The following is a 15,906-nucleotide window of genomic DNA, read 5'->3' as shown; positions in this document are numbered from 1 at the left end:
TTAAAACAAATTGTAAAATGCTCCAAATCTATAATTCAAGCCCTGCCTTTTGAGTCCCGAGTCTGCATTTTCTTTGTGATCTTGACTCAGAGATGTTCTCCATCCACCTGGGATGTGATCTGCCCTCTAATTAAATTCAGGATAACTCTGCTCCTTTTCCTTGACCTTCTCCTCTGATATGTTCTGCATTAACTAATGGTATCACAGTTATCAAAGCAAGAGAAAAACAGAGAGAGAAGAAGAAGAGGAAGAAGGAAGAAGGAAGAAGGAAGGAGAAGAATTTTCCATATTTCCTAACACATTTTCTATGACCAAGAGAAGGCAGAATCATTACTTGTGAGCTCAGGATGCCTGGTCTGGTCAGTTGCACCAGCTCAGACGCAGCTGTTGTGAAATCTGGATGGGAAAAGAAAGCCCGTGCCAATGCTGCTCTGCAGGATCGGGTGCTTGGAGGCATTCCAGGTTCCTGCAGAGAAAGTTCATTCTGGGCTGGAGCTCCCTGTGGCCACTGGGATGAGATGGAGGAGATACCCATGAGAGAATAGTCTCCAGGAAACAGAACCCAAGAGGCTTGCAGAAGATGTGCATGGTGCTGGGTGGAAGAGGTCTCTTGGTATTTGGTTAGTGCTGCACTCCTGCCTTTGGACCAGCTGGTTCCAGAGGCACCACATTTGGAGCATTTCTATGCTCTCCCACCTGCTGCCTGAGCCCATGGAGAAGCTGCTGTGTTTGTGGTGTGTGTGCCCAGGTCTCTACATCATGCATGTGAGCCACAATAATTCAGCCAGTCCAGAGATGACTCTAAGTACATGAAAAATCTCCAGATTCTTACTTGCAGGAGCAGAGAGTGTTGGGAACAGATAGGAACCAATGTGAGAATTCAGCTTCAGATAGGGACATTTAAAAATCTATGCCCTAGATTGAAGTGTGTGGGAAGGCTGCAGGTTGGCATTCATTACAAAGACAAAGCTATCCTTACAACCCAGTTCAGGACTGCTGCCTAATGGAGGTCAAAACCCCAATTTCATCTTTCTGCCTCATTTGCATGGCATATCTGCCTTGTTGGTTAGCATTGTGCACAGGGACATGAACATGTTGATCTCTGGTGGTGCCTCAGGCTCTTTCTCCCCTGAGAGCTTGTGCCTCCTTTGTATACTCATATAAGATGCCCCCCAACATGCATACACACTTTAACAACTGATACCTCACCTAATTTTCACTCCTTTTTAGCTTTGATTGATTTGAAATAATGGGTGAAGCATAACTAAGCTTTGAACAAATAAAATTTATCCTAACGTGCCACTAGACTTTTTTTAGGGGGATACATAAAAGATAAAGTTTATGATCAGCAGCAATTGACGAATTGAGGGCATACAGATATCAAGCAAAATGATTCTTGATGTTTGTGATTCCATTGCTTTGTGTGCCTGGACCAGAGGGGTCACCAGTTTAAAAACAGGCATTCACACACACACATACACACACACACGTGCGTGCGCACACACAAATTATTCATTTCCGTAGAATCTTTTAAATTTTGAAAATGAACTGTATTTTAATAAACACTGACTTTATAATTATTCAAAGTGAGTATGCATTTTGGGGACATCCTGTATAATTCCATAGTTGGGTTATTAATAAGTTTAGATTATTGTGTGTGGGGATTTCGTTAATTTGTATATCACTTTAAAATAGCAGAGATTTTAAGAATACTACTGATGCCCTAGCCGGTTTGGCTCAGTGGATAGAACATTGGCCTGCGGACTGAAGGGTCCCAGGTTTGATTCCAGTCAAGGGCATGTACCTTGGTTGCAGGCACATCCCCAGTAGGGGGTGTGCAGGAGGTAGCTGGTGGATGTTTCTCTTTCATCAATGTTTCTAACTCTCTATCCCTCTCCTTTCCTCTCTGTGAACAATCAATAAAATACATTTTTTTAAAAAGAATAACACTGATGAACTCAGTATCATGTAGTATATGTCTCAATGACATTGATCTACAAACAATTCATTTTTACATGTTTCTCTGGGGACAGCCTGTATTAGCCTAGTCCATTTGCAACCAGATTGCAGTTGGGAAGCCTGGCTAGTGTTCAACAAACCCCTAATGTTCCTGGGGCTCCCTTTTAAGAATGGCGACAGAGTCGGGATGGAGGGTACCATTAAGAAGAAAAACATTTAAATGTAAATCTTGCATCTGAGAGGAGAAACCTGTTCTTTGAGTCAAAACTCGTTTGTTGTGCTAATAAAACAATAATATTCAATACCTTTTAAAATCTGCTTCAGTCTTCTGGTAGACCGAATCTGCCCATCTTTATCACCACCCCTGACTCCTCACAGGTCAAAGATCAATTCCTGATATGTGGGGGATGCTCAATAAATGTATTAGATTAATTGAAAAAACAACCAACCAGTGCCTTTATAGTTCCTCATCTCTGTATCTCTACTCATACTATTTCTTACTTATAATGCCTTTTCTTTCTTTTTTTTTTCTTTTAAAATTGTATTTATCCTAACAGCCTAACCTATATTGCCACTTTCCATAGGAAGCCTTCAGACTTTTCCAGCCAAGCCTGTGTCATTAATTACTCTTTTTTTTTTTGGGGGGGGGGGCTTTCATAGAGTTATTTGTAATTTGCACTTCTATTAGTCTGTTATATAAATGTTTTATGACTAGTGTTTTAAACACATACACAACAGCCTAAGTGCCCATCAGTAGATGAATGGATTAGAAAACTGTGGTACATCTACACGATGGAATACTATGCTTCTCTAAAAAGGAAGGAACTCTTACCATTTGCAACATCATGGATGGAACTGGAGAGCATTATGCTAAGTGAAATAAGCCAGTCAATGAAGGAGAAATACCACATGATCTCACTCATTCATGGATAATTGAGACCATTATAAACTTTTGACCAATAATAGATACAGAGGCAGAGCTGCCTCAAACAGAGTGTCAAACTGCAGCGGGAAGGCCGGGGAGGGTTCGGGGGCGGGAGGGAGGGGGGTAAGAGATCAACCAAAGGACTTGTATACATGCATATAAGCATAACCAATGGACATAAGACACTGGGGGAGAGGGGAGGCTAGGGGACTGTCTTGGGCGGGGGGAAAAATGGACACATATGTAATATCCTTTGTAATAAATAATAAAATTAAAAAAAAATAAACACATACACACACATACACATTATTAGCATATCTCTATTCTTGGGTAAATACATTAAACTATTTTTGTCTCAGTAATTAAAAATCACCTAAAATTTAGAAGCTATTTTGTAAACAACAGAAAAAGGGAGTTCCGCTTATAATATTAATTAACTGTTGAGAAAAATATATGCTAACTTTTATATTGCCATTGGTGGTTCCTAGATGCTTTAAATCTAACATACATATTGAATCCTCTGAAATTTGTGTCCTCACACATGATCTACTAATTTCAATAAATGAAGAGAGGATATGTCGTGCATAATAGGCAATCGTATACTGGTGAATATTTAACAACTGCTTGCTCCCCTCAAATTTAAAAGCCCTGATTGCTAGTGTTTGCTGCTTTATGTAATGTTAAATACACCCACCATGGTGGATTCCTAGTTACCAATATGACATTTCTGACACTGGAGTCAAGATGTGTAGTGACACATAATCATCTATGGGTTTTCCCCCAAAAATGTATACACGCACTTTGAATAATTATAAAGGCAGTGCTTATTAAAATACATTTCATTTTCAAAATTGAGCTATCAGCAGTTAAAGTGTGTATATATTTTGGGGGACACCCTGTAGTACCTCCACCATACAGGTATAATAGATGTAAATAACTTCAAGGACATAGTAAAATGTAGTCTCTAATGATGGGCATGATTAACCACTGGCTTGCAAATTCCTGTAAATTTAGCTGTTACCATTGAGAGCTAATATGGTTTGTCTCCAGTAGATCAGTAGAATGGATTATGGCTTATTCAAATTATGAAATCACCCTAAAGAATGCAACAAGAATTTCAACTTACAAATAATTTTAAAAAATAAATTGATTATATATCACTGTTATCAAGAAACATATATTTTATTTCACCTGTATATATTCTGAAAAATCTGCTATTCCAAGATGTTATATGAATCATTAAAATCATGAGATAATGATCCAAATATATTAATAATGTACTTATCCAGTTTTATGACTGTACAAAGAAGGCATATCTGGAAAATATGTTAGTACATGACATTATGGTGATCAAGAGTGGTATTATTCTTTAAGAGAAATATTAAACTTTCAGGAAGATCTGGGTATATTGATTCTCATACCCTCAATGTCCACTAATTCACAGGCCAAAATGATGGTACATGATAGAGCTAAGTATCTTATACAAGTGCTTATAGTATTTGGCAAGAGAACTTCTGCAAATGGTAGGTGGAAATCTACTCACTGAACAACACACTGGCCTATGTTGAGGTTACCTGCTAGGAATTCCCTAAACTAGCGCCTGTTCTCATATCGTCAAAGATATTCAAAATAGCGGCTTACTAAACTTAGTCTTTGTATGCATATTTCATATTCCTATAATGTCACTTGATAGTTGAGGGTTTTGGTGATTTCAAATACAATATTTAAGTTTGTTTGTGGACACAGCTCTGGCTATGACTTTGCCCAATGTCTATTCCTGAAGTATAGTTGATCCTTGCTGTTCTGTTGGGTATTGATTATAGTCATGCTTTTTCACCTGTCCAGATGTAAGTGATAGTTGCTGAGGCCTTTACATAAAGCAAATTTGCTATTACTGATACATTATTTACAAATTATTTCACTGTGTAATTTTATTAACCAATGTCATGGCAATAAATTATTAATTTTTTAAATGCAAATACAAAGCTATTCCTCACTATAACCCATCAATTTCTCTAGGACATTCAATCTCGTTTTTTTTCCAAACATTCATTATTATCCACAAATTCCCATTGCTAACCTGTTTACTGAGAAAATAAGTTACTGCCATAATTTGGATTTCCTTAAAAAATAACAACAACAAAAACCCACATTTCATTAGCATTGTAGCATTGAAAGTTATCCTTATATTATCTAACATTTATGGAAGTGATGGATAAGTCAAATTGTAGGTCAATGTTTTCAGCCCTTTGAGCTATGTTCCAGTGTAGCATCATACTCTAGAACAGAGGTGGGGAACCTGGATAAGTCAAATTGTAGGTCAATGTTTTCAGCTCTTTGAGCTATGTTCCAGTGTAGCATCACTAGAACAGAGGTGGGGAACCTTTTTGTGTTTTTTTTTTTTTTTTCCAAGGATCATTTGGATACTTATAACATCATTCAAGGGCAATCAAAATTATCAACTTAAAAATTAGCCTACTATATTTGACCAATTGACTCACCCCTAATGCCATGGCAGGGCCAGACCTTATATGGCCCAGCGGCCAGATGTTCCCCACGCCTGCTCTAGAATAAACAGTCCTTAGAATAACTCTAGGATGAATTCTGCTGTATGTACATGTATTCAACCTATATCCATCTGGAGTTTAGGTTAGTGTAAGCGGGCTGTAATGTTATTATGTAGAATGTTAGTTAAATCTGCAGGGCATATTAAGAGGATGGATGAGAGGAAACCAGCTGCTTTATGACAAGCTCAAGTGGGGTGAAACGCTACAAGGACACAGAAGCACAATGCCTGGCTCTACAGCAGGCTGTGTAATAATGAGAGGAGAGAGCAACAGGCAGAACTGCAAATAATCAGCAATCAGAGTAGTCATGATTAGAAAGAGTACGTAGGCTCTGAGATGATGATGCATAAGCTATAAACACAATCACTTTTTATAAACACAGCTACAGTTATAATCCAAGAAGAGCTCTTTCAAACAATTTCTGGCCATAGTCAACCCCTCCCCCCAATAGCATAAGAGAGAAAATAGAAAAAGAAATTGATGAGGGGTCTGATACATAGGTTTGGGGGCTAGGCAGCATGGATTTGAACATGAGCTCTGTCCTTTGCCTGGCTCTGTAACAAAGGGCAAGTAACTTCACCTCTTTATGTCTCTTTCCTCATTTGTGAAGAAAGCCTTAGTACATAAATATTTATCACAAACCTAAAAATGTAGATAATATACATTAGAGATTTTGGCTGTAAAATAGGAGTTTGTCTAGAAATAGAAAGTAATAGTTGGTTAAGAAATATATACAGAGCCCTAGCTGGTTTGGCTCAGTGGATAGAGCGTCAGCCTACAGATTGAACGGTCCCAGGTTCCATTCCCAATAAAAAATATATATATATTTTTTTTTAAAAAGAAATATATACAGATAGCCCTGGATGGTTATCTCAGTGGTTTGAGCATCAGCCTACAGACTATAGCAGGGGTGGGCAAACTTTTTGACTCGAGGGCCACAATGGGTTCTTAAACTGGACCGGAGGGCCGGAACAAAAGCATGGACGGAGTGTTTGTGTGAAGTAATATAAATTCAAAGTAAACATCATTACATAAAAGGGTACGGTCTTTTTTTTTTTTTAGTTTTATTCATTTCAAACGGGCCAGATCTGGCCCGCGGGCCGTAGTTTGCCCACGGCTGGACTAAAGCGTCTCAAGTTTGATTCCTAGTCAAGGGCAAGTGCCACAGTTACAGGCTGAGAACATGGGCAGCACCCTTGTAGAGCAATAACTTATATGGGTGTTTAACTATGAATACTGGTTTTGTCTTGTGTGTACCTGTGTGCAAGTTTTCAGTGAGGTGAAGTAATGCTCAAAGTGTAGCGAAAATCACCCTAGCTATGTTGCTAAATTGGTTGAGTGTCTTCCCATGCACCAAAAGGTTGCTGGTTTGATTCCAGCTTAGGGCACTTGCCCAGGTTTTGGGTTCAAACCCCAGTAGGGGCCATGCAGGAGGCAGACAATTGAAGTGTCTCTTACATTGATGTTTCTCTCTCTCAAATCAATAAAAACATATTCTATTAAAAAGTATAGCAAGAATCCAAAGACTATCACATAAAAAAGCATACAAATAGCACATTCTCTAGGTAGATATTATCATTTCAGAGTAAAGGGCAAACAGTACCATTAAATTCAGCATTAGTAAAAGTAGATAACTTTATTGTAACATCCTATTATTACCTCTGTATTTATCAATATTTTAAATCCAATATTTGAGACATGATTACATTTTCCTCTTAATTAGCACCTTCTTCCAAAATGATCTTGATTTCTATTTGTACAAATCTAGACCCTAAATAGTTGTTTTCAAAATATAGTCTGGTCTCTGAACATATTAATAAGTCAAGTAGTTCTTCTACATTTAGAAATGGTAGCCTATTAGCACTTAAGTTTATTTTTGAATTAGAATATGTTCTGAAAATGTTCTATTCACAGAGTAATTATGTTTTTGCTTTGAGCCCTGGGTATTCCAATGCTACTTACACATTAATTTAGCCAGTCTCTTATAGGTTTAAGAAGAAAGCATATTAATGAAAGTGAGATATTACCAACCTGTGGGATTTGAATCAGGAATTTAAAACAGGCTTAAAAAACATCAAAAAATGGAAGCATAATTACCAATAAAACTTTTGATGATTTTAAGGAACATTAAAATGATTTTGTGAATCTATAAGTAAAGCTGTTTATGTATTTTGCTTTGAACGGTAACAAACTACTAAGGTATTAGTCGGGAAAACATTTTATGTCATCATTTATAGAAATGCTGTGAAGGACAAAATATTTCTTAAATATTTCTTACAATTTGCTGACCCTTCATAAGTGAAAGTAATTGAGACCTAATATCAGAAATATCTGAGGGGGGAAAAAAGCAGATTAATGAATACTGAACTGGGACTCCTTTAATGCTACAATTTTAAGATTTTTCTGAGAAGTAAGGCAGACTATTTAAAGTAATAGTACAAATTTATCTTTTGTGTTGTATATCTCCATTCAGAGAGAAGAACTGTTGTTGAAACTGCAAGGAAATACATAATTATAGTTCTTGGAATAACCTTAGCATGTTTTACACAAATGTGGGGTTTTTCTTATGCATTGTGCCTTCAGCATACCTAAATGCCCAAACAAACTGTCCTTGTCTGGAGCCTCAGGGCACACTTAGTCTGTCCTCAGGCCAAATGGAAAGTAGATTTGGGGAAAATCACCTTTCAAACCTTTCAACGAAGATTTGTTCCACCTCTCCTGTTCCCTGCTCATATGTTCATAACACAAACACACTATTCTTATCCATAGATGAGGAAAGGGGAAAAATATATATTTAACACTTTCTTAAAATTAAATAAGAGGTTTTTATTTTAGTGTCAGAAGATAGCCTGCACTTTATTTTGAGCACAACCGAGGAGTAGCTTCCAAAACAAATGTCAGAATTGGACCACCTCCTTAATCATCGAATTCATTGGGCGCATCTCCTGAGTCTCCATCCCCATATAGTAGTTTCTAGGAGCCTCATTTTGAAATATCTTGTTTTCAATCTGTCCCAAGCTGTTACTTAATCTCCCAAATATTTTTTTGATAAAGCTTTAAACTGCTGTTAAATAATAGGATGTATCCTGTTGTGAAGATTAAATTAGAATTTTTTAAAAATGAGCCTAGAGTAGCTCCTAGTAGATAGGACACTTAATAAAAGTAGTTATTACTATTGAAGATGTGATTTACATTCTTAATATTATAAAATGATATACTCTCTTCAAATGCTCACATGAGCTGTCTCTCTTGGTGCACATAATATTAACAGCAAAATTAGTTTTCATGTCAGAGAGACAATAAGAAATGAAAGGGAAGAGGTTATTTCAGATATATACTTCCTTTAGCTAAATGACATTTTGAGAAATTTCTAAAAAAGGAAAGGGGAATGTTCAACATATATTTTTATTTCAAAAATGCATTTTAAAAAAAGGGATACTACCAATAGTTTAAGATCATAGAAAAAATAAGGAGCAGTCTAAGAAAATTTGACCAGAGTTTGGGGGGGAAGGGAAACCGGGAAGGCGGTCCATTCTTTATTTTGAGGCCTTATTTATTTATTTATTTATTCATTTATTTATTTATTTATGGAAATGAGCAAAAGAGCCAGACTGCAAGAGACAGAGAGTTGATAAGAGGTTTTAAAAATATTTTAAGATGCTATTTTTATTTTCTAAAAAGCATGATGATTGTCAACTCTTTGAGATGGATTAAGATAGGAACTACTTGTATCACTAATTTTTAAAAATTCTCACCCAAGGATATGTTTTGTTTTGTTTGTATGATTCTAGAGAGAGAGGCAGGGAGAGGGAGAGAGAGAAGAGAAATGCTGATGTGAGAAACATCTATTGGTTGCCTCCGTATGCAACCCAACCGGGGATTGAACCCATGACCCTTTGGACTTTGAGATGACAGCTCCAACCAACTGAGCCACACTGGCCAGGGCTGTATCACTCATTTTAATAATCACATAATTTTCATCCCATCTATCCCCCTCTGTTTCCTACACACAGAGACAAATGCTTAAGAATTTATCTATTACTTTAGCCTTTCCTAATCTTAATGACAAATCTAGTTATATAAAATTCTTAGATATTTCTGTGATGTGCCTTCTTTAATTTATTTCCATAAATACTAAATGATATTGTTCAATGTTTCTTAATGAGATTAGCATTCATCAATGATATCTGGGGATAATTTTTCTTACACTTACATACCTGGGCATCTGTCTTTTTATTTGGCTGCAAAATCTTTTTTCCCCTCTGCATTGAAACTATTAGCTATTCATGGTTTTGTGTTTTTTTTCTTTTCCATTCACTAGCAAAGAAGCTCAGCACAATGACAATTTATCAAGAGACTTGTAGGCAGGCTAATTGGCTTCAATCTATTTTTTCTCTATATATCATACTTTTTTTCTCAAACGACACTATGAGAAGTGTCAGACCATTGCAGATACATTATCTGGTTGCATCTACCAGCTATTAAAGTCTCCACTTTCCCAATGAGATTTATTTGTTTGCAATTTCTCCAGTCATCACTGGAAGATTTTTCATGAGCAAACACCATTATGGTGGCCACATGGAGACTTTGATACAAGAGGCTTCTGGCAGACATTCCATCAGAATGATTCTTATTTTGGCCAACAGTTCCCTAATTTCCTTCTTTAATTTTTTCAAAACTTAATGGTCTTCACTATATATTCATACTTAATCTGTTCACTATATTATAGCTTTTGTTGATAGTAAAATCCAACAGTCCAATAGAAATACAAGCTAAGTCACATGTGTGAGTATACATTTTCTAGTTGCCCCACTTAAAAAATGATTTAAAGAGATGAAATTAATTTGAAGAAAACATTGTGCTTAATCTAGAATATCCAAAATATTATCATTGGAAGATGTAATGTAATCAGTACAAAAATTGTTAGTGGTATATTTGATTTTTTATAAAGGAATTCTTCCAGTTTCAGGGGATATTTTATACTTGTAACCTATCTCAGTTGGAACAGCTCCGTTTCAAGTTCTTGATAGTAACAGTGGTTTGTGCTACTGTATTGGGCCTTGGAGGGTCAATTCCAAAATAAAGAATATAGATTAGATGATATTTACGGCTCCTTTCCTTTTACCTCTTACATATTTTCCTATAGAATTATTTTTAGATCTCAAAACTATGTGTTTTAGGAAACAAATGGAAGGTGGATATCTCCCTAAAATTGTGGGCAATAAAGAAAGAAGCAATTGATTTTTTTTCTCATCAACAGCTATTTGCTTTTGGAAAGCATTCCCAAAGTAGATCCTTTGTCCTATTATTATCAAGGGATACCACTTATATCTCAGTTGCTAACCTCCCTTTTGATATACTTTAATACATTGATCAACTTTTTTTAATGATATCCTGTCAATCCCATTTAATTTTAAAGCAATATATTAATATTATTTCTGTTTTTATTGTTAACTTTTCATTGTCTGCTAATTACTTAGAGTTCCTTTTGAGAATATATTTAAATAGTCATCATGGAAAAAACATAAACCAATTAATAACTGATTAAGTTATGGACTGTAGTTCATGGAGACACTTTATGTATTTTTTTAAATGTATTTTTATTGATATCAGAGAGGAAGGGAGAGGGAGAGAGAGACAGAAACATCAATGATGAGAGAGAATCATTGATTGGCTGCCTCCTGCACACCCCCTACTGGAGATCGAGCCCACAGTCAGGACCTGTGCCTTCACCAGGAATCAAACTGTGACCTCCTGGTCCATAGGTCAATGCCCAACTACTAAATCACACTGGCCAAGGAGACTGTACTTAAACAAGCTGTGTTTACATGCTTCTTAACTTAAGAAGTTAAGGAAATGCATATAAATGCTAGGGAAGTATGAATTTTACTGATACTAGAAGTTCATAGACAAAGTTGATTGAGGAATTTAGGGACAAAAATGTTCTGCCCAGGAGGCTTAAATAGTTCAAGCAAAGCCAGAGACACCAAGAAAAAAAAAAAAAGAAGAATGCAGGGGACATGATTGGTTACTCAGATGTGAAGAGGTGATGTAGTAATGGAGAGAAGGGTGATAGGCATGTCTGCTGGGGATTTACCCTGTAATATTATAACCGTCTGGCTGATTGAAAAACCCGTAGGGAAAATGTTAAGGTAGACTTGTTGAATGTTGAGCTTGCAATCTGTTTCTCTGCATGTCTATAAAAAAGACAGCACAGTGTGGTCTGTAATAATGTATAGTCATACTGGAGAAGGTAACTAGCTCAGCCACCATTCACTACAGCAATCTGAAGTCATAAAATACCACATACTTGGGTGACCTAGGAAAATTGATGCTCAGTGGGGTACCAATACAAAAAATGGTGAACTGTGGCCATTATCATACAAATAAATAATAATAAAAACTGGATGTTTTCTTCTTAATTTTCTCTCCACTCCTCTCCACATCTCACTAAGCTAGTGGCCTATACAAATATATCACAGAATATATATTAGTATATATATATATATACACATATATACATTTCAAATTATATATATATATATATTACATATTATATATATATTTCAGATTATATATATATTTCAAAAATATATATAATAAAAGAAAACAACATTAGGCCTTTTTATGAGAAAAGTTACAGGGAAATATTAACATTTTAATTCCATGTGCTGTAAGATTTTAATCTAGGGAATTTGACATGGGGGGTGTGTGGGGGCTAATGTAAGTAACCAACAAGAGTTGAACATCTTCTAAGTAACAACAGTGTGTACGCTGCCTTCCTTTCTTGTCTCTTTTAGTGTGGGGGGTGGGGGGGGGAGGTGTGCTATTAAAATCTCCTAAAAGATAAGGACACAGAGGCTGAAAAGAAATTAAGTAAATTGCACAGAATTCCAACTTCATTAACTGAATTTAAACTGAAAAAAAACCACACAGATCCATGAGCACATTGCTTTCAGACCAGTTTAAGACCATACATTTTCCTTTCGAGTTTGAGGAATTATCCCCCTAAAGAGGCACAGTGCCTTTGCACCTTCTAGTGGATCACTAGATTCACCAGCGTGAATACCTGGTCCAGCCAGACTGCAGGGCCTGGAGTTCTCCCCAGTGAGACAGTAAATATGGAAACTAGGTAAAATCTACTTTGGTAAACAAGTGCAACATTATAGTGAGGTCACCTGTTGCAGGTACTTTTGCTGTTTCATTCATATCTCATCACCACACACCATTCCTGTACATCTCAAAGGGAAGCTCCTGAGACTCTTTCCAAAGGCTTTTCTGGCCAAGGAGTTGGGCTCAACAGAGGACAAGCAGGAGGGCCAGGAGTTCATAGGGGCGAGGTGCAGTCCTGATCAGTGCCTGACATCATGGGGGCTAACTTCCTAGTTCCTTTGTTCCTTGGTTGGGACACCACAGAGACAGTCTCCCAGAACTGTCCAGTAGAATGGGGTCACAAAGTTCTTCAAGGCCCACAGCCATATGCAGCTCCTTCTCTCCTTTGCTTCATTTCCCTCTCACATACCAGTGCTACCAGGGCTCACTGCTCTTACCCCCCAAATAGAAGCACTTCCACATTTGTTTACGATCTTCTACTGAAGGAGTTGAACTTAATTTAAAATCCCAGCTCTGGAAGTTGGAATTTTGACATAGGAATCGGTAATGGTTATCTTGTAAAATATCATTAAGGGCCACATGCAATTTTTTTTAATATAGCAAAAGAATGGAGGGGGATCCATAAGGCAGAGGGCAAAAAGTTCATAAGAGGAAGGGGGTGAGAAAGAAAAAGGAAGGGAAAAAGGAGATGAGGAGAAAGAGGGAATGAAAGCTAGGGAAAATACAGTTTTAAGGAAAGCAAGGATTCATTGAGGTGAGTATATTCATAGAGGGTAAAATCATTTAGAATCATTTTGGCTTGCTGTAAAGTTGGACAGTGAGCAACAGAGTAGAACCATAGCTCTCTTTAACTGGCAGAGAGAGAGAGAGAGAGAGAGAGAGAGAGAGAGAGAGAGAGAGAATATGAGAATGAATGATTGAATAATTTCTGTGTGTGTTGGTCCAAATGGAAGAATTTAGACAAATAAGTATAGTTTGAAGTATGGGATGATGCTTGTTATAACATAAGGATGGGCCTTCTAACCAATCACTTACCAGGGTAAAGCTACCTGTCCATGACTTACCTCCTGCATTGCTGAAGTTGTTCAGATGGTATGGTATTTCTGAGATGTGTGACATGAGTTTGGATTATATTACTCTATAGTCTTAACAATTCTATGAATCTATATATTAAAGAAGAATTAAGCTAATAGAAGGAAGCTATTTCTTAGCTATCATCTAACATCTTCATACTTTTTTAATACTGTGTAATATGATTTAACCTTGAAACACCTCATTTCTCTGGGAATCTAGCACCTCTTAGTACACTGTCCAGTTTTCCAACAGTCCTTACCCAATTTCAAAGTGGGTCCATTCACTTAAACTCAAGAGACATTCACAGAGCACTTGCTCTATATGAGGGTCTGCTCACCCTCATCAAGAAACCAGGATCTACTCAATTATCACTTGTAATAAAACATGCAATGATAAAATACAGTGTACTTTATTATATGGAATAAAATCTCAAGTTGTACAATGGACTTAGTTATTGTGAATCCTTTCTAGTTGATTCTCAGTATATTGTCCCACATATCACTATCTGTCTAACCTTGGAAAGTCATTTAATCTGTGAGGACAGATATCCCTTTGTCTATAAAATGAGAAGCTTGAATAATAGCCCAAATTCTACAATCTGGAACCCATTAATAGTCTTCAAATGTGTGCTTCAAATGTATGAGAGCTGAATACAATCTGTGGGCCTCTGCAGTTTTCTGGGAGAGATAATATAGTTTTTAATCAGATTCCCAAAGGAGGCTTTTATTCCAAAACATTTTAAAAATCATAGGATTATAGTACCTTGAAGATCTTTCCTTTGTCTGAAATTCTTTACTTCATAATTCTATGTCTCATTACCTCTGTAGTGATTTTGAATAGCCATTTTTATGAAACAAACTTGTCCCTTAAATAAATATCAAAGTTACACATAAACTTGGAATAATGGTTTATCTACCCGTGAAGTTTTTCACATATAAAGGGATGGTTTATTAGGCTCTTTTGCAAATAAAAATTGATTTATTGTCAAATATTATAACCAACTGAAACTATGATGTAGAGTTGGGCAAAAATACATATAAAATGCCAAGGACTGTGGCATTTAAGCAATTCTAGTGTTTAAAGTAAAACCAAAGTTTTTCTTTTTTTCTTTTAGGAGGCTTGTCAAGTATGGAAAATAAAATTTTTCATGTTCCTCAAAATGCAAATCATTTAATAAAAGAGAAAATACAAAAACAACAAATAAAATGAATTATTTAAAGAAATAATACATTATTAATATGAGCTTAGCATTACCTTACTTTATACTATCTGTATATTTCATTTATATTAATACTAGAGGCCCGGTGTGCAAAACTCGTGCACTGGGGGGTGGGAGTGTCCCTCAGCCCATCCTGCACTCTCTCCAATCTGGGACCCTTCGGGGGATGTCTGACTGCCTGTTTGGGATTGTCTCCAAACCGGCAGTCAGATATCCCTCTCACAATCCGGGACTGCTGGCTCCCAACCACTCGCCTGCCTGCCTGCCTGCCTAATTGCCCTTAACCACTTCCCTGCCAGCCTGATTGATGCCTAACTGCTCCCCTGCTAGCCTGGTCACCCAAAACTGCCCTCCCCTGCCAGCCTGGTTGCCCCTAACTGCCCTCCCCTGCAGGCCTGGTCATCCCTAACTGCCCTCACCTGCTGGCCTGATCACCCACAACTGCTCTCCCCTGCCAGCTATCTTGTGGCTGTGGTAGCCACCATCTTTGAGGGTGGGACAGTCAATTAGCGTATTCCCTCCTTATTGGCTGTGGGTGCTTCCATCTTTGTGATAGTGTGAGGGTCAATTAGCATATTCCCTTTTTATTAGGTAGGGTTTATTTGATGTTTATTGTTGTGGATTTTTAAATCTTGGCCCAAGAATATATTTGTTGATTTTTTAGTGAGAGAAGCATCGATGTGAGAGGGAAACATCGATTGGTTGCCTCCCATACACACTCCAACCAGGGATTGAACCTCCAACCTAGATATGTGTCCTGACTGGAAATCAAACCCACAACCTCTTGGTGTATGGCACAGTGCTCCATTCACCTGAGCCACCCAACCAGGGCTGTTGTGGGGTTTTTATGTGGTTTGCTCTTCTTATATTATCTTCAGGATTAAAAAAAAAAAGGAAAAAGAAAGGAAGCAAGTGAAAATTCTTTAAGGAAGTAGTTTGTTGAATTGGATGTTCATCAATCCTTGAACCTTCAGATTCACTGCTCAGCATGGAGCAGACATGCAGTCTCACTGAAAGTTCAATTGTTTTATGGGCTGTTGCTCAGAAGA

Source organism: Myotis davidii, unplaced genomic scaffold (assembly GCF_000327345.1).
Source record: "Myotis davidii unplaced genomic scaffold, ASM32734v1 scaffold49, whole genome shotgun sequence".
In the NCBI taxonomy this organism is placed as follows: Eukaryota; Metazoa; Chordata; class Mammalia; order Chiroptera; family Vespertilionidae; genus Myotis; species Myotis davidii.
Note: the sequence above shows the minus strand (reverse complement) of the source record.